The 25,197-nt window shown below is 54.8% G+C and overlaps 1 protein-coding gene and 1 pseudogene across 16 annotated transcripts in view; one reads left to right on the forward strand and one right to left on the reverse strand.

Moving 5' to 3' along the window:
- Positions 1 to 25,197, reverse strand: part of CAMTA1 (calmodulin binding transcription activator 1) — an 899,707-nt gene that overhangs the window by 753,778 nt on the left and 120,732 nt on the right. The window lies entirely within an intron of this gene.
- On the forward strand, positions 66 to 16,163 carry LOC131767101 (protein FAM136A-like; annotated as a pseudogene).

Genomic DNA, 25,197 nt, shown 5'->3' on the forward strand with positions numbered 1-25,197 from the left:
TTTAACAGCTCCTTCTCCCCAGGGGCAGAGCCCCTAGTGCACAGTCCTCGGAAAAGCCCACTGAAATGGCCCATCAGAGCTTCCTCGAAGCCTTTCCCTCCTCTCCGACCACACGGCCCCTGCAGAACACCTTGCCTGAAGAGCTGGCCCAGGAAAGCGGGGGGAACGGGGGGCACCTGCCGCAGGGCTTCGGGCAGCTCCTGCGGGCCACACACCACCCCCGGAAGGAGGTGAGGGCTTCCACGCACATGTTAAGGCCAGGAACACACGGAGACATGGCCAGCCGGGCAGGGCTGCAGTTACCGAGTCTCCTCCTTCCTCCTCGAAGGAATGTTCTAGAAGGAAATCCTTGCCCGGTGCCCACTCGCAGGGTCACCTGTGGCTCCACCCAGGTCGGTGGGCGTTCAACCTGTGGAACCTCTGGCAGGCCACCCGGGCGGATTAAAGCGCCACGTGTACTTTGCAAAAGGAAGAGCGGTTTCCTTGCCAGGGCTGACCCAGGACCACAAGTGATGGAAGCTTCCACAAGCATCTAGGAATCTGTCAGTTCTGCATTCCTCAGCAGAGACCCCCAGCTCAACAACAACAACAAAAAGTCACATCTTGACACCCTAAGGTCAATGCAAAGTGTCTCTGAAAACGCTTTATAAATACTAACGCCCTCGCCTTCTACTGACTGAGGTGTCTTCCCACCGGGCCACTCATTTGACCCCAGAGCTGCCCCGTGTAGGGGGAACCAGGTGGTGACTCCGGAGGAGGGAACCCACAGAGAATACAGTGTGAGGCTGGATGCCAACCATGATCCCAGCAGGCTTTGTTTTAGAAACAGCAGCCCATTCTAAAATCCATACGGAAGCACAAAGGACCCAGAGCTGCCACAATGCTCTGAAAGAGAAGAATGAAGTTGGAGAGTTAACGTGTCTTTGATTCTAAGGATTTTAAGATTTATTATAAAGCTACGGCAGTCAGGTCAGTGGGTTTGGCGTGAAGATAGACAACCGATCACTGAAATAGAACAGGGTCCAGAAACAGACCCTCATACCTGTGAACAAATGATTTTCCATAAAGCAGCAAAAGGCAACTCAGTGGAGAAGCGGGAGGCTTTCCAACAAATAGTGCTGGAATAACTGGACATCCACATGCAAAAAAAAAAAAGAAAAATGAACCTCACCCCATACCTCACCGCATATACAAAAATGAACTCAAAGTGGCTTATAGACCTAAGTTTAAATCTATAAAATTTTGGTAAGAAAACATAGGAGAAAATATCTGTGACCCTGGGCCAGACAAAGATTGCTTCGACACAACACCAAAAGCATGAGCTATGAAAACGAAACGATCCATAAATTGGACTTCATCAAAATTATTTTCTGTTCTTCAAAAGATACCGTTACGAGAATGAAGAGAAGTCACAGACTAGAAGAAAATCTTTGTAAAGCCTATATCTGCTAAAGGACTTTTTCAGACTATATATAAAGAACTCTCAAAACCCAATCATAAAAACACAGGTAACCCAATCGTTTTGGAAATGGACAAAAGATTTGAACAGGTATTTCACCAAGAAGACACAGGGGTGGCAATTAAGTGTGTGAACATCATTAGTTATTAAGGAAATGCAGATTAAACCCACGACCAGGTGCCACCAACCACCTACTAGAATGGCTAAAATTAAAGCAAACCCAAAACGGAAGCAGACTCACAGACACAGAGAACAGACTCGTGGTCGCCAGGGGGCGGGGGGGTGGGGGTGGGGGGTGGGAGGGGGAGTGTGGGAGTCTGAGGTTAGCAGATGCAAACTGTTACCTATAAGATGGATAAACAACAAGGTCCTACTGTAGAGCCCAGAGAGCTATATTCAACAGCCTGTGGTAAACCATAATGGAAAAGAATAAGAAAAAGAATGTATATATATATATAAAACTGAATCACTTTGCTGTACAGTAGAAATGAACACAGCATTGTAAATCAACTATACTTCAATAACATAAATCTAAGAAAATAATAAAAAGAAAGCGAATGACCATACAAAGTGTTGGCAAGGATGTGAGGGAACTGGCTGGGCCTCTCCTGCCCTGCTGCTGGTTGCAATGTAAAATGGTACAGCTGCTTTGGAAAGCAGTTTGGCAGTTTCCATATGATCCGGGCTTTCCACTTTTAGGTATTTACCCGAGAGAGGAGAAAGCACACGACCATACAGAGACTTGCACACGACTGTTCATATCAGCTTTACTTGTAATAGTCAAAACGGAAACAACCCAAAGGTCCATCAACAGGTGAGTGGACCCGTCACCTCCTATCCACACCGCGCTCTTCGATAAAAAGAAACGAACTGATGCCTGCAAACACGGATGAGCCGCCAAATCATTGTGTGGAGTGAAAAAGGCGGCAGACGGAGAAACGTCTGCAGACTGTGTGGTTCCATTTCCGTAACACTCTAGGAAACGCACACTCACCCTGGCGATGGAAAGCAGAACAGCAGTGCCGGGGAAGGAGGCAGGGCGGACCTGGGGCGAGGAATTACAAAGGGGTCCAGGACACTTCTGGGCATTTCATTCTCTTGATGTGGTGACGGTGATGTCAAAACCCACCAAGGTGTACGTTTTAAAGACGTGCGGTTAATCACACGTCGACGACGCCTCGGTGACGCTGTTTTTAGGTAAAGACTAAAACGGTGAGGAGGGCCCCAGGGCGTGCGCGTGCTGTGAGCAGGGAAAGGAAAGAAAGGAAGCAACAGGAGGCACAGTAACCTGCCTGGGACCCGTGGAGGAAAAGCGTGCATCAGAATTCATTCACTCATTCATTCAGGGAATTGGTGTTCGAGCCCTGAGGACACAGAGGAAACTACGGTTCTTCTCCTGAAAGAAACTGGGACAAGAGCCCTGAGCGGTCGCTGCATGACGGTCGCGCACCTTGGCCGTGAACTCGCACCCCGTGTGCAGGCGTGTGCGGTGTGAGTGCACCGCCAGGCTCCCCAGCGGACTGACTTTGGACAAGTCACGCAAACACTTTGTGCCTCCGCGTCCTCCTCCGTCAGATGAGGGCAACAGTCGTACCCACCCTACAGGGTTGTGACGGTTCAACCCGTTAATATCTGTGGGATTCTTAGAAGGAGGCATCGTAAGCACTCAATTTAAGAGCCATGTTTGCTGCTATAATTAGTCACTGCTTTTATGACGAACCCATCTCAGAGACACCCACCAAGATGTAAAGGTAAACCCAGGTGCTGAGATAAATGACTCTGATTCTACTTCTTTTTCTGTCTCTCCTTACTTTTCCTCCTTAAACATGTATTACTTCGAAAGGGAAAGTTTTAAGCAAATGCAAATACACAAATGAACAAACAATCTAGAACTGTGGACAGCTCCAGCAGGTACTGGCCCCCACACCCCCTCTGAACAAGCTCCCCATGGGTGCTTAGCCCGCACCCTCCCTCCTTCCTCAGACATCCTAGAAGACTCCCCGCAAAAGCCCCGACCAGAACCTTTATCTAAAGCAGGTTCACGGGTCGGAGGTGTGAATAGAGGTTTCTCTTGCCCCACCCCCACCCCCGCTTCCTTGTAGCCTTTTATGCGAATCAGACTGAGGGCATCTCTGCCCCAGGCAAGGGCTGGTGCGTGGAACAGAGAACAGAAGAATCAAAGCCATGTGGGGCGTGGTCCCACCTGCTCCCGCCCTGGCGACAGGTGACATGAGGACCCCAGAGAGGCCCACCGTCCCCAGCAGGGGTCTTCTTCCTTACGTGGTGCCAACGGCATGCACCCTATGCCCCAGAGAACAGAGAGGGCTGCTGGGGGGCGGGGGCAGCAAAAGGGTCCCTCAGCCCCCAAGAGGGGCGTAGAAGCAGCTGAGGAAACCTGGCCCTGGAGAGGCCAGGGGACAGGGGGGCCAGAGCAGTGACCCATATGGGGTGGCAGCCAGGAACCCGAGGAAACGGCAGTAACTGAGGGCCAGACCCCTCCCTCCGCCTGCTCCTCACACACCGACAAACCCAGCGGTGGTTTAGGGGCAGCTTTAAATGTGATGAGACACCCCAGAATTAAATGAGATTATGTTTCTGCGTCCTGGTGGAAGGAAGGATTGAAGTAGAAACTAAGTTCCGTACCGGAGAGACAGACAGACAGACAGACAGCTCCGTATCGCACACCCTGCGCTGTGGCCTGAGGGTGGTCACCGTCACGGACTTGTCCGCGGTCACCACCGGCTGAGGGTCTGTCTTTGGCGGATCGAAGCAGCACGCAGCACAGTAAGGAACGCGGGCGCCAGCCCCAGGGGACAAAACGGAGGGAGCCCCGGACCCTGTCTGGGCACCGGCTCTCCACCAGGGGGACAGGCGTGTAGACGGGTGATGGCAAGTCACCAAGGAGCAAGGCGAGGTGAGGCCGGCTCGAAGCTACAGGAGAGGGCATCTGGGCACGTGTGGAAGCTTCCAGAGACCAACACGGGCACGTGAAGGCCAGCAAAGACCACTGAAGTCTAAAGTGTGGTCCCCCCACCAGAAGCTCACGGCTGAGCGAAGGGGACAGATGTCACGAGAACGAAACAAGGACGGCCTTGGGAGGGTGACCAGGGAGCCCCCAAAGCGCTCACTGACGGACTCGTGTCGTGTCGTGAGGGTTTCCATGCATCCTCCTTGAGATGAGAGAAGGGCCAATGCAACACGTTCCCAGTAAAGCCAAATCGATTTCATCTGAAGAACTAACTGTCCTTCCTCCGGAGATTATGTCCTTCCAACTTTTCTGTCCTGAAACGCCGATGATATATGGTCGCTGGAATTTTCCAAAGTCTTACTTGGCAAAATTCAAAGTTGGCGACCCTGAAAGTCCCTTCCGTTAAAAAAATTCCCTGGTCCGAGAAAGCTCTGGGTGCCGAGAAAACATCACGATGCAGACGGGGTCTCTGCCGGGGCTGAGCCACGGGGACTGAGCAGAGGGGCTGGGGGCCTCCTTTAGACGGGGGCTCACGGACGGCCTTTTTTGGGAAGCGACATTTAAAGTAAGACCAAAAGGAGCCGCGGCGGCATGGGAGCGGCTGAGACAGAGAGGCCAGGTGGAGGCGACAGCAAGAGCAGAGGTCCCGAGAGTGGCGGTGAGCCGGGTGCGATCTTGGAACCAACACAGGCGAAGGAGGGAGGGTGCAGTGGCCGCAGCTGGAACGGCAGGGAAGGGCCTCTCTGGGAACAAGGCAGGCAGGGGCATCTTCCCAGGGGAGACGGAGGTAACCAACTCTTCCCTGGGAGGGTTAAGATGGGGAAGGCAGGGCTTCCCTGGTGGCGCAGCGGTTGAGAGTCCGCCTGCCGATGCAGGGGACACGGGTTCGTGCCCCAGTCCGGGAGGATCCCACGTGCCGCGGAGCGGCTGGGCCCGTGAGCCATGGCCGCTGAGCCTGCGCGTCCGGAGCCTGCGCTCCGCAACGGGAGAGGCCACAACAGTGAGAGGCCCGCGTACCGCAAAAAAAAAAAAAAAGATGGGGAAGGCAGACGGGAGTAAAGGCGAAGAGGAGGGGCTGTGTGAGAGCAGGGATAGCACAAAGGACCTGGGGTGAAGAACCTGTTTAATAAGATGCAGCCCTGCCCACCTGGTCTACCCTCGACCTGAGACATACGCACCTGCTGAACAGGAAGGTACAGACACCTGGTTCCCCCTCTGACGCTTGCAAAGTGGGCACAGCATTTTAGAAATCTTTTCAGACTCGCTGTGTTGTAAACCGAGTGGTTCGGGGAGCTCCCTGCCCGTCGAAGCAACGGATTTCAGTACTTCGGGCAGAGGAGAGGACACGTTACCCACCGAAACAACAAAGGGAATTCTCCGCTCTGAACGGCTGGCGTGATTTTTGTCAGTGTAAGCAGCGCGGCCGCAGACTGGAGAGCATTTTGTTCAGAGGGAGGGTTTTCTGAGTCCGGGGCCTGGGTTCTCCCTCGAGTGTGGAGAAGATGCCCCCCCCACCCTCACCCCTTGGCTGATGCCCAGGCAGGAGGAGAATGAAATGCAGAGGGAGGGGGCGCAGGGGACACCCCTTCCTGTCCGGAGAGACTGGGGAGGGGCCGAGAGGGAGGACGGAGGAGGGCACGAGACCCCTGTCATCTCTCCCGCACGCACCACCCCCCAGATGGGTACCAGGAGTCTGAGACCTGAGAGTCAGTGATCTGCTTCCTGGGTAACAAGGAGGGGCCAAAGGCCCTAGGAACACGGTTCCCAAACTGTGCACCCAGGCACCCTGGAGAGCCTCCAAGAACTCATGAGACCGCAGGATATTTTAAGTTATTGAGGGGAAACAAGCAATACTAAATATCTGTCGGACCCCTGTCAGACACCGCTGGAAAAAGAGTTTCACCGTGAGATGAGCGTACGAGCCTTCTGAGGACATCACGTCACTGTGAAGCTGAGTTTTCAGTGATTGCTGAGAGAAAAAGGAAGGACGTGGCAAAAATCTGGATGGAACAGGAAGTGGGGTTGGCGGCACCCAATCTGACTCCGGGATTTGAAAAGCTGTCCAGCCCCTGATGGGCCCACATATCCCATTAGTAAAGTAATTGGGTAATTTAAGAATGAAATAAAAAATTATGAGTATGATATTTTTCAAGCAGCTGTTGTTAGGACACAAATATTTATTAAGGCGTTTGGATCTAACTGCTTAATAAACGGAGCTGTTAAGTATTCTTTGAACTATTAAGTATTCTTAATAAACGGAACTGTTGAGTATTCTAGGGACGCCATTAAAAAAGAAAGAAAGAAAAGAAAATCACTGAGGCACTCGGGGTGCCAAGAACCGAGAGAGTTTGGAAACTTCTGCTCCGGAGCAGGCAGATGGATGAGAGGGAGAGAGCCATCGTGGACGACGGGCCGCCCAGAGCTCACACTCAGGCTGCCGGGTACCGTTCTGAGCAACTGACTTGGAACAACTTGTTTCATCCGCTAATAACCCTCCGTGCCTTGAGGAGGAGTCAGCCCCTCCACAGGAGGGCGCAGAACTCTGCTGGCCATAGACGAGGTGATCAGCGAGCGGTGACTTCTGATCATTCTTATTATCATTATTACCTTTATTATGGATGTGATACCCCTCGGAGGCGGGGGCACAGAGAGGAAATCAGGCCCCCGCAGCTGTTCAGGCGGTGAGGGGAGAAGCCCCCCAAGACCTGCCCCCTGGTGGACAGACACCCCCAGCGGGTGGCTTAGTGTCCCATGACCTGCGGGCCCCAGCGCCTCTGTGGGAGAAGGCAGGAAGGCTGAGGCCTCTGACGGTCAGGACGCAGAGGTCACTTTGGAAGGGGCCTTGGAACGCTGAGAAGATAAAAGTGGACCAGCTCCACCTCCGGGGCTGCCCCCCCAGAGGCCAGATGGGCCGGTGGCTCCTGGGGTTCGTCCGTCCAGCCTTTCTGCAAGCAGCACCCAAGGAGCCACCCGTGGAGTACAGGGACCCCTCCCTCGGCCACCACCAGGTCACGAGCACACACCCCTCCCCAAACCCCAAGGGGCAGGGGGGAGTGGGGGAGGGGTGCTCCGAAAGACTGAACAGGGACCCAAAACATCCAGGCAGAGAGGGGTTCCCTCAGGGGCTTGATACAAGCCATTCGACTACACTCCCAGAGTGGACCTAAGATCTAGGAGCCCAGCCCGCCCCTCTCGAAAGCAATGTCAGGCCCCGCGGAGAGAAGGAGAGAAGCTATGTTTCCTGTGCACACACGGGCACAATGTAAGTGGACCGGTGACCCTGCAACACACGGGCCGAGGCATCAGAGACGGAGGACGTGAGAGAAGGTGAGCCCCGGGCCGAGCCAGCGGGTCCCGCCATGGAGCGGCCCTCGGCCCCGTTGCCCCAAAGGATGGATGAGCGATTCCGAAATTCCCCAAGTCCCCAGGCTTCGGCACCCACCACCCCGGGGACCTGCAGCCCCCGAGGGCCCAGTGGGGCCAGGGTCAGACTGTGTGGTCCACTCGCCACACCCAGGAAAGCTGGACTAGGTCTCACGCAGAAAACGCCCAGAGAAATCCGACCACGAGGCAAACCCATCCTGCCAGAGTGCATCAAAATCACTGTTTGCAAGATTTCTATCTGCCCCAGTTGACTTGTTTCAAATCCGAAGTGCTAGATTCCCAGTATAGTAATAGAAAGGGTATTCATAGGCACTCTGGCTTCCAGTAAGATGCAAAAAACTTAGCTCACATTTTTTAAAGTTTATAAATAGCCTCGGAAAAGGAGCTGGAACACGCTTCTTAGTAAATACAGCTGACCCATTTTCCTCATTCTTCACCAGGAATAAAGCGACTGTTACCACGGAAAGTACAGAAGAGTCTAAATATATATCTCCTCCTCACAGGCACCAGATCAGAAAAGCAGCGTCGACACCCAGGAGGCGAAGGAGGGAGAGGCCAGGCCCCCGGTTACCACCCCGCACTCCCGAGGGCCAGGGTGGCAGCGGGTGCCTCCGAGGAGCCCACGCCCCAGGCCTGACTCTGGGCTCCAGCAGCCCTGCTCAAGGTCATGGGGCTCGGCCAGGCCTTCCTTGACCTGCTCCCTCCCCGGCAGCTCCTGTGTCCCCACCATCTGTCTCCCCAGCTAGTAGGAAAGTTCCAGAATGGGGATGTCGCCCCTTGGGTTCACTATTTACACCCATTCCTGGAGCCTGGCATGTGGGAAGTCAACTCTATGAAATGAACGAGGAGGTGACAGCCAGGCCTGGTTGGCCTGTGCTCTCGGCACCAATTCTGATCCTGGTCAGCCTCCATCTCCTCTCTATGCGGGAACGTGCCCCAGTCGCCCCTTCAGCTGCGAAGCTGCAAACCAGCTTGCGTGATGGCCGGGGAGGGGGTCCTTGTTTCTGATGACTTCCATCCTTACCTTGGGGTACCGCTTTTCCCCCTTTTGGCAAGAGCTGTAGAGTATGAAACAACTACCCACCAACCCAGCAGCTCTCAGTGACTCAGAGGGAAAGAACAAGGCCTCTGGGCAGTCCACAGGGAAGGTTAAGTGTGTCTGTCCATCCACTGCTCTGTCCCGGGTGCCGGCACCTCTGCAGGCCCACGGGCAGGCGTCTGGCCAGCTTCCCCGGGAACTCACTCACGGCCCCCGTGCTTCGCCTGGCACTGGTGGAAGAGAGGTCTCAGAGGGGCCGCGGGCTGGGCAGAAGTGCAGAGCCTTCCCCGCTGTTTTCCGAGGAGTCCCAGGGGATGCGGGGGGCGGGTACACGGTGGGGCAGCTCTGCAGGACCTCCCGGGGACGGCGCCTGTCACCCTGGGCAAACAAGAAGGTGCCCCCCGCCCCCGAGGCTTCAAAGATCTGAGGTCTCTGGGGTGCCTGCCACCCCACCCAAGCAGGGAGACACGTGAACAGGCACAGCTCGTGGGGCAGAGGCCAGGGACACCCCGAAGGCTCTCATGGGAGCCGGGGTCCCCGTGGAGGCAGGACCCTGGGCCAGACCCGGGCGGGGCTGGGGGATCACCCGGTGTCCAGTAACTAGGAAACGGTGACGGACGTGGACTTCCTGGCCCAGCTGACCCTAAACCCCACGTCGGGGCAGCTCATCCCCACGGAGAGCGACCACCGCGGGACACTCCCCAGGCTGGTGGAAACCTATCTCGCTGCCCCACCTGCCCGCACTTCACCCGGTGCGGCTTGAACGGGCTGCCGGCCCCGTGCTGGGGGCGTCCCCACAGGGCCTGGCCACGTGGCTCCGGGCTGGCCTGCTATTCCTCCTCACCTCCCTGCGGGCCCTTACACACCTCCCGGACGGGGAGCTGCAGAGCTGAAAGCCAGCAGCCCACGAGCCCACCCCAGCAGAGGGATTTAATAAGGGTCTGCTGTCATCCCTGCCCACGCTCTGGTCCCGACGGGGTGACACGAGGAGGCCCCCAAACTAATCACGGATACTCGAGGGCTCAGGCTCGCATCCCCCTCACCTCTGCACACAGCAGGTGCTCCAGCAGGGCTGCAGGCCGCCTTCTCATAAAGAGTGAGCGCTTGGAATTCTGCGAGTTTACGCCGTATTCCCGAAGTCTCTGTTCTTTATCAGTTATTTCTCTAGATTAACTTTAATTCATCATCTCGCTTAGGATAATCAAAGAGCTTAACTGATACTTATTTGATGGAATCTACCTTATCTACGAAATTTATTGCTTCAGAGAAGTGCAAGCAGGGACCAGCGAGCGGAAACTGTCCCCCGTCACCAGAGAGCCACCTGCTTTATCCCCCACCAGACTTGTTCCTGGAACAGGTAAGGGGATGGGGGAATCTAAGGTCCCAGCACCCCAGATCAAAACCTGGCTCTCAGGGGAACTTGGGAGCCATGCGGTGGCTTTAGAGCATGTCAGCCAACCCTTTGGCATTTCTCCCAACAGGAAGGGCATGTAACTCCCCGCTCCTTGAATACAAGCTCACAGAAGTGATGCTATGTGACTTCACGAAGGCAACACAGCTTCCGCTGGGTTCCCTGTCAGGACTTGCACCGCCAGGGCCCACGTGAGAAGCCTGGCTGGCCCGCAGCTGCCGTGCAGAACACAGAGCAGGAGGGAGGCCCAAGGGGCCGCCCACTGCTCTGCCCCCACTGGTCTGTGTCTTCCCAGACACGGAGTGAGGGGCCCTCCAGACGACTCAGCCCAGCCACCGTCTGACTCAGCAGCACTCGGACCCCAAGTGAGAGCCCCTGGCCCGGCCCAGCCAGCCCCCAGAACCAGGAGAGGTGATAATAAATGATTCTGCGAAGTCTGAGGTGACTTGTTATGAAGCCGGAATTAGCTGGAACGATACACAAGCCTTGCTGGCTGTGGGGCTCTGGCCAGGCACCTTCCCTCCTTTTGCTCGCCTGAAATGAGGGGACCGGGGAGCGGGAACAGATTTTTGCCAGACTTTTCTCTCGATTTTAAAAGAACGAGAGACAAAAAGAAAAAAACAAAACAAAACAGGTATAATGGAACAAATTCTTCATAAAGCTAGATTTATTCCGTTTGAGAAATACTCTTTATCTTGAAATTATGTCCCTCTTATATTGCTGGTATTAGAATATTCTTCCACTTATGAAATGATGATATAGTAGCTGGCCTCTGGCTTTTAATGGCCTCACTTGGTCAAATTAAAATTTTTTAAATTTGACCAGTCTGTGACCTCTAAAGTCGGGGATCCACCTGGCCTCAGATCACTTCCATATCTGATAGGCCATGATTTACGAAATTCCCTACGGAAATTCCCTACGGAAAAGGGGAGCCACCTCTCCTCCCGCCAAATATACTCCACAAAGCCCTGCCTCGGCTTATCAGCTCAGACACCTGGCTCCGGTTTAACACAGCTCGTTGGTCACACAGAGTTGGTCCTTAACAGGCCTGCAATAAGCCCTGCCACCCGAGGCAGCCCCCTGCTTCAGGCCCCTGGCGTGCCCACCCCACTTCCGGGGGTGTCCGCTCCTCCCACCGGGGCCCCTGCAGGGCTCCGGGAACCCTGAGTGGACGAAGAGCCTGAGGCTCAAGCACAAAGGATTCCTTCAAATCCCAGCAAAAAGGGCCTCGCTTCCTAAGCCCAGCGCCTTCTCCAGCAGCATCTGGCCCATCCGAGGCAGGGCGGCTCGCCCCAGAGAGAAACACACAAACCTCCAGAAAAGGGTGTCAGCAGATCTGCCCTTTCCAAAAACAGCGTGTTTTCAGGTCATGGAACAGAGAGACGCCAGCCAAAAAAAACACTGTGGGCTTGATTTCTGAAACGGTGAAGCCGCCTAGAAGCGTCTGGCCCTCTGGCCTTGCAACCCGGCCAGGTTCACATCCTTTTCTCTCCCGCATCAAAGGGTCTGTGGCCATGGAGAGGGAAGGTGCAGATCCCTCTAGCCATAGCACGACGACCAGGGTGTCACGGCGGGATTACCGGGCTGGAGCGCTTTCTAACCCTCACGGCGTCGGCCACCCTAAAGCACCCGGGAGCCAGCAGCATCCCCCCCTTTGCCCAAATCCAGGTGTCCGGTGGCCCCAGGCTGAGGCCCCTGGGTGGAGTCCAGGCTTCCTTGGGAGAGGGTGTGAGCAGGACAGGCTGGTGTTGATGGCTTCCTGACGCCAGATAAATACCATTTTGAAGCCACCACAGTATTTCTCGAGCACAAACAGTAAAACCGAGACATTTATATGCAATTGGGAGACATTTATCCTGTGACAACATTCTATTCCAATGACTTTTCTACTGCCACCAATGATTAATGACGTAAATTCTGTCACTTGGGATGATGCATGCAGGGCAGCTAAGGGTCCTCGCATAGATTACCCAAACCCCGGCTTCCCATTGGCTCCCAGGACAAAAGTGGCCTGTGCTTCAGTCAAGCGTGAAGGTAAAGTTCTTTTAGATTAAAAAAGCAGTCTTCTCGTCCAGAAGCGGCCGGTTCAGGACTGGGGGAAAGGCTCCTCTTCCTCAAACATGTTTTCTCTCTTCGGCATCAGGGCTGCTCCATGAGCTCCAGTCAAGAAGAACTGCATTTTTCTTTGCCAAGAGGAGCTGGGAAGGCCCTCACCACAGCAGGAAAGTTAGAGACAGGCGAGCAGGGCCCAGGGGCTCAGGGGGTCTGGGCCCCCAGGGTGCTGGGTCTGACGCAGCCCCACCAACCCAGGTCCCAGGCAGACCGAGCTCCTCCCTCCTTCTCTGCTGTGGTCCTGCTGGTCCACTTGGTCCAGTGACCCGCATCTTCTCCCAGGGCCCCAGGGTCTCTGAGGTCCTGCCACTGTCCTGCACCAAGGAGGGCGTGCAAACGGCCCCGTTTCTGAGAAGGCCTCGCTGCTGCTGCTTGGCGGTTCTGCCTCTGTCTCCCCTTAAACGCTGTGTCTCTGGGGGGCTCCCTGAGGCTCTCCTTCCCTCTCACCCCACCACGCCCCTTGGAGGTTTCTAGCTACTCCCCGGGCTGTAGCTGCTGCTGACCCCCGAAGCTGTACTTCCCAGGCCCTCCTTGATTCTGAGCTTTACACTCACAGACTCTACTGCCCGTGGGTGTCCCCTAGGGGCCCCCAACCGCAGGCTTCCCTACACGCCGGGGTCCCACAGGGCAGTGAACGCGACCTCCTCCAGCCCAGAGGGCCAAGACAGAAGCCCTGGAGCGGTGCTGGCTCCCCTCCGGCCCTCACCCTCCAGGTCGGACTGATGACCGAGTTCTAGATTCCTCTCCTTAACAATGTCTCGAATCTGTCACTTCTCTCCCACTCTGGCCCAGTTGTCACTGAGATTAATGACAGCAAGTTCAGGGTCTCTGAAGAGTCTTCCTCACGTACAGTCTTGCCACCCTGGCCCTTCCTCCGAGCAACAGAAATCGCATCAGCCGCCCGACCCGGGCCCCCCGGCGTCTCCCCAGGCTAGTCACGCGCGCTGGCCACCGCCGTCTGGGCTCCGCTCCGCCTGGGGCGGGGGCAGCGCCAGCACCGACCTCTGCCTCGCTCCACGCCGCACACTCTCTGGACTTCGGGCGGTTTCTCGGACACGCCGTGCTCTCTCTGGAAGCCACATCTTCATGGGGCAACTCCGCCTGCCTGGAACAATCCCCTCTCCCCCGCCCCCTTCACCTGCGACCTCCTGCTCAGCCCCCAGGTCTCAGCGTAGCCATCACTCGCTCAGAGAAACCATCCCTGACCCACCCACCGGGCCACACGGGCTTTGCTGTGAGCTCCAAGAGCGGTCTGTGACCCTGTCCCCCGACCCCCTGACACGCCGCCCCCTCCCCACGGGGTGAGCTCGGGCTCCTCGTCGGTCCCGGCCATCAGCACTCGGCCCTCGCACTTCACACGGCGTCAGCGCAGAATAAGCGTCCGGTGCAGGGTTGCCCAGTGGCGACACCGAGTAGGGAACTTCTCTGCTTGTTGGGTATCTTCCCTCCCAGCCCGCCTTGAATGCAAAGGAGGCCCAGGACTCTGACAAGTTCATTTCTGGACCCCTGGGGAGCCCATCACAGGTCTTGCACAGAGTAGGTGTTCCGAACATGTTTATGGAGAAACCAGCAGAGAAGAAAGAAAAAGACCTCATATAAAAAGCCCAGGGAACCTAGAAAATCAGTGGCCTCATTCATAAGGCAAAGGCTTAAAAGTTTAAAGACAGAGAGAGAGTGGATTTGCAGTGTGCAGCGAACACGCGGGCCTGTAAATCAAGCTGTTGTAAATGCCACGGGGAGAGCGGCTTGGTTTCCCTGCAAAAACACGGAAAGCAGCTGTAATTCAGAGGTAAGGCGGGCCTTACAGGAACTCGTGGGTCTGGATTCCTGGCACTCCTAACTCAATTTGGCCATCTCTCTCAGCGTCCTTTCTTGGAAAACAGATGCACTTTCTACTTTGTGATGCCTGGGAAAGGCCTGGCTCTGTGCTGACAGGTAGGGGAGCCCCAGCCAGGGAGACACCCGGAGATTTCTGCTGTCCTGGGGATTCCCACCCCGTGGCAGGAGAAAGCACAGAGGAAGAACGCAGAGACACTGTGTACCCCGGCCCCCTTCTCGACCCCTTTTTCCAGGCAGCGTGGTCACCTCCGAGGCAGCTGGGCCTGGGAACAGGAGGGCGTTCACAGGACGTGCCCTGGAGACTCGGAGGCTCCACTGCCCACACCCAGCGTGAGGGACCCACCAGAGAGCAACCGGCCACAGACCGGGGTGGGGAGGGGGGCATCGGCCCCACGCCGGCGTCTGGGAGCGGCTTGACGCTGGGACCAGACTCTTGGTTGTAAGGTGGAGGGCCACCCCGCCCCCAGACCCCGACCTCAGAGAAAGGCTTGGTCAGCAGCAGGGCTGCCTGTTCACCTTCTCAGCAACCGTGAACATCACCGACTCGATCCTCCTCCGCAGACCAGCGTCTCCCACCGTGCCAGTGGCCACAGCTGCTGGAGGGGGAGGCCAGAGGCCCACAGCTGCCTCTGGCTCATTCACCACGTGGGCCCTCACGCCCTCCACGGCACACTACCTCCTCTCACCCCCAGGCTCTGCCCACGGACCTGCCTCCAGCAAAGGAAGTCCAGCCCTCCCTCTCCATCCAGGCTGCACTGGGCTCCCCCATCTTGAAAAGCAAGGTTCGCTCAGCTCTGTTCTCCCCATCCCCCCTCCTCTGGCCACTCCTCACCTTCTTGTGAAACTTCTAAAACTGCAGTCGCACCGACACCTCCAAATCAGGAGGCCGGGCAGGAAAAGAACTCAGGAGCAAGTCCCCAAGAGGACCAGACAAAGAAATTCTGAGATGCAGAAATTCTGAGACCTTCGAAAACTGCTACATGTCTTAGTTGAGTGAATGCACATACCCCACTACAAAAATTATCTTCCAAGTTTGGTTTTTAGGTTCCTGGAGTAAAAGCAGTGAAAAATCTAATTTTTGAAACCTTCATAAATATGTGCATTTTTGGGGGGGGGGATAAAACTACCTAAATGAATCCACTTTTGCCTGACAAAGTAGAGGAATCCAAAGCTCCTGGATTTTAAAAGTTTCCATTAAGGCAGCTTTTCTTTCTTTTTTCAAAAAATAGTGAATTGAAAAATAAACCAGAAGAGGCTTCATTAAGCCCAAGGCCAATAGGAGACACAGCCAGGACGCGGCTCCCTGGCAAGTCCAGCAGAAGCCCGAGCAGGGCTGTGTCTCCTGCTTTTCTTATTTCTGAGGCAGCTCCAGCCAAAGGCGTGCCTTTGAATCGTACAGAACTAGAATTCTGCTGTGGTTTTTTTCCCAGGCGGTACAGTATGTCTTCACTGGTGCTACAGCAGGCTCGTAAATTAAGATAAAAAGCTGGTGAGCATGTGGGCGCCGGCGCGGCAGGGAGCTGCGCGGGGTCGCCGTGGCAGAGCCGCAGCAGCGCAGGGTGCAGGAGGCGGTGGACCCCGTGGTGAAGAGTCTGGAGAGAGAACGTCCGGAAGACGCAGGGCCTCACGTCCCGGTGCGGCGCCGGCTGTTGTGAGGACGGCCAGGCGTCCATGCAGCAAGCGCACCAGTGCATTGAGCGCTGCCATGCACCTCTGGCTCAAGCCCAGGCCCTGGTGACCTGCGAATTGGAGAAGTTCCAGGACCGCCTGGCCCTGTGCACACTATACACTGCAACGACCAAGCCAGAGATTCAATAGATGCGGGGAGAAAAGAGCTTCAGGTGAAGCGACAGCTGGAGAGTGCGTGACCACGTGTGTGGATGGCCACGTGAACCTCATCCCAACCGTGACCAAGAAGATGGAGGAGACTCTCTCGTCCATGGGGAAATAGCTGTCGGCCCCTTCTGGGCTGAAGGCAGGAATCTATTTAAAAAGATGAACGGGGATTTGGGTTTTCTAAGGAAAGTTTATGAATGAGGAAATTAAGGATGGCAGCAAGTTTAAGGCCTATGTCACTTGCCTCTGGACACTGGTTCTTTGTGTGTGAATCCTAGAAAGTGAAAAAAACTGGTGCTAACATTTGGGTCAGAGATAGCACAGGAGAGTTTTTGTGAGCCTGAATTTCATGTGGCCAGGGCTTATCCTGGCAACAGGGAGTCTCCCTTGTACCAAACCAGAGCCCTCCAAGGTACCAGATTCTCTCAGTACACAGATACCAACAGGCTGGCAGGTTCATCTGACCCGCTTATGAGCTGGTGGAGTGTGAGGAGAGCTGTTTCTGTTTGTTGCCAAAACCTCCTGTTTGCCAGAAGGATCACCACTGCATGTTCCACAAACTGTAATAAAACAAAATCCAGGGAGTCGCTAATTTAGAAGGGGAAAGGGGGCTTCTGGGGATTTGTTTTGCTTGGTTTTGTTTTATATACAAGGGCATGAAGTTACTTTAAGATGTAGAGGGCTTCCCTGGTGGCGCAGTGGTTGAGAGTCCGCCTGCCGATGCAGGGGACACGGGTTCGTCCCCTGGTCTGGGAAGATCCCACATGCCGCGGAGCGGCTGGGCCCGTGAGCCATGGCCGCTGGGCCTGCGCATCCGGAGGCTGTGCTCCGCAACGGGAGAGGCCACAGCGGTGAGAGGCCCGCGTAAGGCAAAAAAAAAAAAAAAAAAAAGATGTAGAGTTGGGAGAGGTAGTTTGCATAAAAACTTTGAAAGGGTCCTTGCGGATATTCATTTCTGGCCGTCAAAAATGTGCATATGCATTTCTTAAAATTCTCACACATGACATCTTTCAGCCTGGAGACCCTGCAAAAATATAAGAAGCGCTATCACACTGGTAGGGGCAGCAAACCTCCCCTCTAACTGGCAGCCGTGATGAGCCCTGAGGCTGTCTGCAGCAGAGCCAGCCGAGTGACAAGACAACCCTGCAGTGACACTCACCCTCGAAGCGAAAGGGGACCGTGCTGTGTGCCAGTATTCAGGAATGAACAGCGAAAGAGGGACTGTTCGCTGCTCAATTAAGAGTTATGAAGTGCGAGCTTTGGAAAAATCTGGTTTCCATAAAACAAAATAGAATGAAAGCGTAAACCCAACATTGCTAACTTTGTCCCCTGTAATAACAGAGCTCTGTCGAAACAATCCCTTGGCAACACGAAGGTCAAAGGAGGAAAAAGTGAGCAACTCAGGGGGGAGCTGTGACTCCTTCAGAGCAACAAACGGGACAGCCCCCCGTTACCAAATACCACTTGTGCAACATGTGTTGTTCTTGCCCCAGTTCAGGCACCTTATCGTTTTATTAAGGACCTTGTTGCGTTTTTTACCAACTTATTACTTGATAATATAGCCTGTGTGCTGTTTCAAGACTGTGATACATTTTCTTAGTGGTTTGGTTTTAAAAATAAATAAGACTTCATTTTTCTTCAAAAAAAAAAAAAAAGCTGGTGGGAATGGAGACAAGAATGGGTTCCTGAGGAGGGGAGAGAAAGCAGAAGAACACTGGCCCCAGAGTTGGTGGCTCCTGGCACCTCCCTGGCTAACAGGGGCTCCCCGTTTCCTCAGACCTGCTGAACTAAATGCCCCGACTTCCACAAGCCAGGCCTAAGCGGGCTGCATCTCAAAGAGGGAAAGGTCTGTGACCCAACCATGCACCTGTGCCACCCTCCCTATGGGTCTGCCTGGGACCAGGCGCTGAGAAGAGACAGACAGCACCCCATGCAGCCTACAACTAGTACCACTGGCCAGAGGCCACAATAAATGGCCATGGATGGCCACTAGCTAGGCCATCCTAGCTAGTAGCTCTGTTTGTGAATTGCTCTGCCTTAATTCAAGTGCACCTTCATTGACTTGAGAACTCAGTACCTGTTAAATATATCAGGTGCTGTCCTAACACCAGAGGCACAACAGTGGAAAAGCCCTGCCTTCTTGCAACCTACATGCAACTGGGGGAGGAAGGCAGCAACCAGAATCCCTCAGAAATAATCAATTGTGATTATGCTCAGCACCCCCAAAGGCAGTGTAGACCATTTGACAGAGACCCTTGCCCTAGTGCAGGGTCTTTGCCCCCTCTCAAGATGCTGACACGAACCCTGTGCTCCAGACAAAATGGACTATTCATTTGCCTCCAAATCCATCCTTGCCTGCTCCCATGCCTGCATTTGTGCTATTCCTTCTCCTAGGAAGGGCCCCCTCTTTACCTCACAAACATCCTACTCTGCCTTCAGAACCGAAATCCATGCCACCTCCTCTGCGCGTCTCTCCTGGTCCCCTCCCCACATCTCCCTCCTCTGCACGTTCCTCAGCTTGGTCTCCAGCATGGAGTGCGGAGCCCGGCACAGCACAGTTTGAGGGGCTCACACAGAAATGCTCATCCATAAAGCAACTTAAAAACACTCAGGAAGAGAAAGAACAGCATTCAGGGTAGGAAACAGTTAGTGGAAGCTTCCAGGAAGAAGCTGACCCGAGTCTCTGCTGGAAGAAGCTAAGTGGGGTGAGGGAGGAGCAAGGTACTCTAGGCAGGGGCCAGCACCTGGCCAAAAACTCCTGGGGATCAAGCAGGGTGCCGGCCACCAGGAGCAGAATGCCTCCCTTGCCATGTTGGCACTGTGCTGGGGAGGGCACCCCAACAAGGACGGGGGTGTGGGGAACCCCAAAGGCAAGTGGCTCTGGGGGGACCCGTAGGCTCCCCAGCAGAGCACTGAGCAACCTGATGGAGCTGGTGTCCAGCTGTGTGGGACTCACAGGTGGGGGGTGTAGGGGACTCAACCTCCCCAAGCATCTGAGCCAGAGGATGTGGCGGCCAGAGCAAAGATGAGGGCTCTAATCTAGAGGCCAGGGGGAGAAACTGGCCCCAGAAGTCCAACCCCTCCTCCATGGCCTCTGTCCCCAGGAACGTTCACACACAGAGAAGGATGGCACTGAGGTCCTATCAGAGAGGGGGAACTGAAGCACAGATAACGCGACTCACTCAAGGTCGCGGCACAACGGCGGCGACCTGGGTAGGTCACCCCTGCAGCCGGATGGGGTTGCTGGGGAAAGCAGCCCGGCGCTGTCGTCATGGGGAGTGGGCTGGGTTCAAGTCCTGCCTCTGACTTACCAGCGGGGTACCTTTGGGCAGGCCACTTAACCTCACAGAGCCCAAGCTGCCTTTCCTGCAAAGTGGGAACAGAAACGCCTCCCCAGCTGCCTGACCGGGTAGTGGGGAGTATTCTGGGACCCCTGCATGGCGACGGGCAGTGGCCCGGCTCAGCCCAGAATGGCTACGACAGAGTATCCCCTGCACACTGGGGTCAAGTCTCCTGCTGAGAGGGAGACAGTGGGGACCACAAGGGAGCTGGGAGAAGGTGTCAGCCAGGGGGGCAGGTGCTGGGAGGACTGACCAAAGGGACCCCCCCAGGTAGGGCACCCCCTGCAGAGGGAGAGCGCCTCAACCCAGCCGGTCACCAAGTGGAAATTACGAACTTCTCCACTGCGGCAGCAGAAATACCAAGGTTATTTTGAAAAGTATAAGAAATGTTAATTCCCTGGGGCTCTTTATGTAAAGATAGACTAGAATCAAGAGGATCGAGTGGCTCCCAGGAAACTGACAGGAAGAGAGATGCACTTTAATATTTCATTAGTGTCCCATTAGCAAGATAACACGCATTTTCACACTTGGTGACTTCTTGGGAATAATGTCTTATTCAGAAACAAGCGGGGACACCACTGCCGCTTACCCCGCTGGCCTGCGAAGCATCCTGAAGCGGCCAATCGGAAAGGACTTGACTTCAGGGTCACGGCTACCCAAGCCAATGAACTCAAGAGTGTGTGACCTCCTGGGAGGCTCCTAAAAAAACCTGCTAATCCAGATGAAACCCAAGCGACTGAGGTGAAAAAGTAAGGAGGCAAAGCCTTTCTTATGCTTCTCAAACCAGGCTGGTACTGCTCACCCCTCCAGGCCACCCACCAGCTGAGGGATCCTAACACTCTGGCCCTCACCTCTGGCCCTACAGTTACAGCTACAGTGGAGGACAGGGCAGGGGAGGCAAGGGGGCAGGGAGGCAGGAAGACAAGGGGTGGGGTGTCCTTAGCTACCATTGTGCAAATCACTGTCACTTGCTCAGCAAATATGTACCAAGCACCTAGCGTGTGCCAGGAATAAGCTTGAGGCTGGGCACTGGGCAGGAAGCAGACAGCAGGCACGGAAGCAGAGAGAAGTAAAGAAGTTTGTGGTTTCACGGTTCACAGCAGACCCAAGAGGCAGGCTCGGTGTTCCCATTTTCCAGATGATGAAAATAGCTCAGGGAAGTTAACTGCCCTCCGCAGCTCAAGGCACAGACTCGGCTGCTTGTCCTTACAGCCGGAGGCAGGGATGCAGTAAAGAGGGGGGCCGGGCAGGAGGGCTCCGGCTCCTGGACCTGCTCTGCCCTTGGGCAGGGGGGCCACCTGCCCGCTGTTGGTCTAGCTTTCGGTGTATTTAGAGATGACAAAACACAGGCAAAGACTCTGCACATGAGCTTTGTTTCCAGGCTTTCAGGTGTGTCACTAAGGTCTTATTTTCTGGATGGACGATAATTGCCAGCAGGTGGCACAATCACTCAGCCCCTCCTCCCTGTCGCCCATGGCGGCACGAGGTGCCAAAGAAAATGAGCACAGGCAGGGCCCTCTCAGCTCAAAGGAGCCACCTTCATTCACGTGGCCTCCTGGGCGCCCAAACGCCCTCCAGGGTCCGCCTTACAGACGGCACTTCCTGGCCCTGAGCAAAAGTCACCACCTGCGTCCATCCGAGGAGCAAAGGGCATCTGGCCTCCGGGGACACCCTCCCCATTTCTCTCTAATTTGGTCTATTAATTTAAAGCAGAGGAAGCTGCCAGGCGTGGTGGGCACAGGGGAGGGCTGTGAGGATGTAATTAACGCAGCTGCTCCAAACGCAGGTGACGCCTCATCACCTCATGAGCAGGTGCACAGCAAGTGAGGATGACAACCTCACCTGACGGCAGTGGGGACACGCAGCCCCCTTTCGGGTCCATGCCTCGCCCACCACTTCAGTTTCCTGGCTGTCGAGCAATGACAAACAAAGCTCTCCCAGCAGAAGGCTCCGAGCTGCCGGAAGCCCAGCAAGAGGTGCTGGCGCCGGAATGGCTGGCGGCCTGGGGACCAGGCCCAAAGCGCCCCGGACCCAGCAACCACGGGGTCCCGTGCAGAGACCCGCCAGGGGACAGGGGAGCACAGCCCCAGCTTTTAAAGACTTCCCCAGTGAAGAGTCAGAGTGGGTTCCCGACCCTGTTCGCCGCGCTCTGCAAACACAGAAGACAAAGATGGACCATGAGGACGGGGTGGCCTTCCCAAATCACGACCTGCTGGAGGGACACAAGGGAAGCAGAGGGCTGTTCCCGAACATCGCATCAAGTCAGTTTAGCATTTTCCCTTCAAGAAACAAGACCAGCTAACCTATAAGGGAAGGGAATCTGAAAAAGGATAGACAGATACATAGATAGAGGATATATAACTGAATCACTGTGCTGTACACCTGAAACACGTTGTAAATCAACTATACTTCAATTTAAAAATAAATAAATAGGGAGGGAGACGCAAGAGGAAGGAGATAATGGGGATATATGTATACGTATAGCTGATTCACTTTGTTATAAAGCAGAAACTAACACACCACTGTAAAGCAGTTATAATCCTATAAAGATGTAATAAATAAATAAAGGGGGGGAAATATAAATAAATAAGAAACTGAATAATGAAAAAAAAGAAACGAAACAAGACCAGCATTTCTCCCCACTTCCAAAAATATATATATATATATATAACTGGCTTCATCTTGTAAGCCTCAAATACAGCAGAAACATTTCAGTAGCGAGGGTTAACCCTGCAAAGTTATGCTCCAGCCTGGCTCAAAAGAGACACACAGGTAGTTTGGGGCCACCCAGGTGACTCTACCCATGCAGAAGCTGGAAGATAACTGGGGGAAAAAGAAGAAAAAAGGTTACCATATTGGTGTGTTGAGATGACAGCCCTTCTTTTCTTTCCCAGCAGGTCACCTAGGTAAAGCCCTTGGCGGCTTTGGAATCACCTGGATTGTGAACTTTCATGATGACCCAGCAGAAGAAGATACACAAAGTGTCCCTTTGATCCCTGAGGAGCCACCCGGGCCCAAAAAAGGTAACACTGCTTCAGCACATCTGCTCCACAAGGGCGGTGAGGGGGTGTACCCGGACCCCAGGGCCCAGTCACGATACAGATAAAGCCAAGAGCAGAAAAGGGTCGGCCGCAGACCCCACGATGGCACATCGTGAAAGGCCCACTGACTCGGGGACCGGTGAGCGGGAAGAGGTTGGCTGCTCAGAGCTCGAAGCAGGCTGGGCCGCCCTCAGGGTGAAGAGAGCAGAGCACATGCAGGAAACCTTCCTTGGCGTTAGGGTAACACGGGAGGGAGGAAACCCCAAAGCCGCCAACCCCTCTGAGAGCTGAGCCCGAAAGAACCAGACCTGGAAAGCTCACTCAGGGGAGGTTTTCACAAGTCTTTTCGTGTGTCCACGGATTAATTTCACCCGGGTCACACTCACCATCTGAGGTCAGCCCAAGGAGGCAGGTGGGTGCACCCAGGCCTCACCTGTCACAGGGCTGCCTCTGGTGGGCCACCCCACCTGCTGCGCTTAGACCCACATTACAAACGAACAGCTCCACGGCCGCACCAGCTCCTAGGAAGACTAGAGCCTTCTCTACCCCCGCGTTCTCTCCCCCTCACACACAGCTGCAGCTCTGGCAGGTACAGCTCAGCTGTGTCAACTGGCCCAGGGGTCTGCTCTAGGGCCCCACCTCAGGGTGGAGACCCCGTTCACCTGGGAACTGCGCCCCTGTTGGAGAGGCCCGGGGGCCCAGCAGCCCCGAGGCGGGCCCTTTCTGGCTACGAATTTCCAGATGATGGCTGTTCCCGCCCCGCCCCAAGGGGCCAGCAGCATTTCTTATGATTTTTGCTTAGAAAGAAGAGGTAGTCGTATTTCTCCTCCAAATGCAGCTGCAACAGGGAGGCAAAACTGACCTTTCGCGCGTACTTTGCATTAATTCAGAAATACTCTCTCCAAATAAAGAATATGAGGCGACTTTACTTCATGCACCCTTTCATCTAAACTATTAAAAGCCCACATATAATACTTCGGACGACCAAAGCAGACAAATCTTTTCTCTTAAGGCAAGGAAATCCTCATTTTCCCGGAGAGTAAAAGAGAACGTGCAAGTCAGCCTGCTTAATCCTACCTGCCTCCATTGAAAGCACAGCAAAGGGATTATGATGTAGAATGACCAGGATGCTTGTCGTTATTATTGCACTTCACCATGTTATTCTTTGATTCGATGCCTTTTAATTAAATTTAAATTGATCGAGCAGTCTCAGCCATGATTTCTCAATACTCATGTGCGATTCTGAAGATGCTAGAATCTGGCTAAATTAACACTTCTTGCTCACCTGCCAAGAACAACTCCTGGTGAAAAACTGCACACTCAGGAGCCTGGCAAAGACTGTCCCACTAAGTAGTGCTGGGGGGACGAAGCAAAAGGAGCGTCTCAGGACACAGATCCCCAGCTATACCTGTAGAGCCTGGTCTCACAACATCGTACACAACGCCTCGTGAAGAGCATTTTTAAGAAAGTTAAATCAAAGCGTATTTTTAAAAATTTTATGTCCACCTTCCCAACTCCACTCCAAGAAAATAAAATGGATACAGACTTTGGTTCACAACTGTGAACTCAGACTGTGCCAAACCCGGAGAAGGGTGACAGGACCAGTGTCCTCCTAAGAGGCTTGAATTTATGGGGAGAATCAGGAGGTGAGCAAGTTGCCAATTCGCTGACACGAAAACCTTTTCTTGGCGAAAACGCACTGAACTTTCTATCTGCTTCTTGAATACTCTGGCTTAGCATCTGCACGAGCAACAAAGAGTGTCCTGTGTGCCAGGAAACAGATAAGCTGTGGGTAAAAGGGCTGCATGGTGGGAGCAAGACAGAAGCCCCGGGACCTCCCTGGTGGTGCAGTGGTTAGGAATCCACCTGCCAGCGCAGGCAACACGGGTTCGAGCTCTGGCCCGGGAAGATCCCACACGCCGCGGAGCCCATGCGCCACAACTACTAAGCCCACACGCCACAACCACTGAGTCCGTGTGCTGCAACTACTGAGCCCACGCACCACAACTACTGAAGCCCGTGTGCCTAGAGCCCGTGCTCCACAACAAGAGAAGCCACTGCGATGAGAAGCCCGCACACGGCAACAAAGAGTAGCCCCCGCTCGCTGCAACTAGAGAAAGCCCGCGTGCAGCAACGAAGACCCAACGCAGCCAAAAATTAATTAATTACTTAAAAAAAGAAAAGAAAAGAAAAGAAAAAAGCCCCGGCCATCCACCTGCGCAGCATGGAGAGCGGCTGGGAGTCCTCCCTGGATGCCAGGCACCCACTCTGCCAGGCTCGGAAGGCCAGGGGCCACAGTGGAGGTCGGGCATTAAAAACCCCTTCCTGTGCCTTCTCTCCAGGGAGACGGATAAGACACAAGGAGGTGGTGCGTGTCAGGCAGCTGAGGCGCCTTGAAGAAAACCAGCAGGCACACAGGGTGAGGGGTGCTCTTCGATGGGGTGACAAGGGGAGCCGTGTGGACGGGGCATCTGAGCGGAGCTGAGGGGAGGAGGCGTGGAGACAACGGTCGGGGGGTTCCAGGCAGAAGGAACACAAGTTCGCAGCCATCGAGGACACAGGAGCTGAAGCCAGACCACCCGAGGCCCGGAGGTCACCGGCGGGCTCTAGATTTCACCACAAGCGTGATGGGATGTCAGCTGGGCTTCCGAAGGACCCGCCGGCTTACGCCCGGGGGCAAGCACAGAGGGCAGGCAGGCTGGCTCTCTCTCTCAGAAGTCAGGGCCACGGTCTCCGACTGGGTGGCTGCCCATCCTCCCTGTCGGAC

Source organism: Kogia breviceps, chromosome 1 (assembly GCF_026419965.1).
Source record: "Kogia breviceps isolate mKogBre1 chromosome 1, mKogBre1 haplotype 1, whole genome shotgun sequence".
Lineage (NCBI taxonomy): Eukaryota > Metazoa > Chordata > Mammalia > Artiodactyla > Physeteridae > Kogia > Kogia breviceps.